Source organism: Oratosquilla oratoria, chromosome 15, assembly GCF_046742065.1.
Source record: "Oratosquilla oratoria isolate Oo_2021 chromosome 15, ASM4674206v1, whole genome shotgun sequence".
Taxonomy (NCBI): domain Eukaryota; kingdom Metazoa; phylum Arthropoda; class Malacostraca; order Stomatopoda; family Squillidae; genus Oratosquilla; species Oratosquilla oratoria.
In genome coordinates this window covers 64,481,470-64,483,051 of record NC_134791.1, presented here as the reverse complement: position 1 = coordinate 64,483,051, position 1,582 = coordinate 64,481,470, and positions in this window count along the sequence as shown.

Genomic DNA, 1,582 nt, shown 5'->3' with positions numbered 1-1,582 from the left:
ATAAGAATAGTAGACATATATTGATAACAGAATTATTTAACTACATAGTTATTTTGGGGACATAGTTCTTACTTTTTTAAGATATATTAATGTTGTCATGATAAATTTAGCTGAAATTGTAGACCATAGCTTGAATTATTTTTAGTATTTTACTGAATTCCTAGTACCAAATCTTTCAGAGCTGTAATATTACAGTTAGTAACGAAGAATCAAACAATGCTAGAGAATTTCACAATGGAGAATTATTGTTAAAACATTCAGTTCATACACTTCATAAGTTTCTCTTGTTAGTGGTGTGTAGATCAGTGAAGGTATTGTTCCAAATATTCTGTGACAAAATTAGCATAAAATGAGATATTTAAAGAAGAAAATTGCGTGGCACAGTTTGACAAGTATTTAGACCAGTTTTGGGGGAATTTACAAGACCATAATCTATATAGATATAGAAGTTATGTCTGAACACGTTATACATCCCTAAAACTTCATTTACATTTCTCACTTTGTCTTTTGTCCTTAAGAACCTGAGTGTAGTGAGTAACTAATATGCTTAGGCACTTTCATGTAATCATTTCTAACTTCAAGCTAACTACCAAGACTGTTGGGACTCCAAAACACTGGCAGACTCTTTCTGGACTCAAAAGAGAGTCTTGAGACAAACCTCAGCAGAAAACTACACAATACCACCTCCTCTATTCCCAGTTTGTTCGTTTTTCCATCAAATTGTAATAAGTATGTAAATATATGATTTCTGATCAATGAACTGCGCGTCGCTTCAAATCTTTACCTAACAGAGAAAGGTTACAAACACACTTGGATCCAGCACAAAAAATACGACATTAACAAGGTATTTTCAATTTCTTGGAATATTGAAAAAATGTTACCCAGCGTTATCAAACGTAATTTGGAAGATTTTGCTAAGTTGGATACTTCATTTTAAACAAATAGATTATTCACATAGATTACCTTAGGTTAAGAGGAAATATTCATTATCGAATTCTTATCATACAGTATATTAATGGACTGATGGAGATATTACACTCAGAATTAACATGAGGCCTTGGTTGTATGAAGAGTTACTTAAAATACATAATGATTTTAGTTACATAATAGTACAATTAAAGTATATATAGCATTTGACCATATGAGACTATTTCTATTATTTAGAAAAAAAAGATTAATTTTGGATGAGTTTTTTTGGCTCTATAAACACATGTAACATTTGGAGCTCGTTACTATATAGATAAGTCTCAGATGTTGAAAATATATTTTTGAAGGGGGAGGTGATCACAAATTAGAACAGAGATCACAGAAGGAAGTGAAGGTGTGATGGGAAAATATTATGGTAAAAACAATCATATTGATACCAAAATCTATCATGAAGTGATATAAGTACACTAGATAGTGCAAATATAAAAAGTGATGATATTTACGCAAGGCAAAAAATATACATATAGAAAAGGGATAGGTTATCAAATGAGGTTTTATATCATAGATTAAACAATTAAAAAAAACAGTGAATGGTGATGCAAGCCTGGCACAGAAATATCAAGATCCCTTTCAAAGGTAATATTACTAAAGGAGG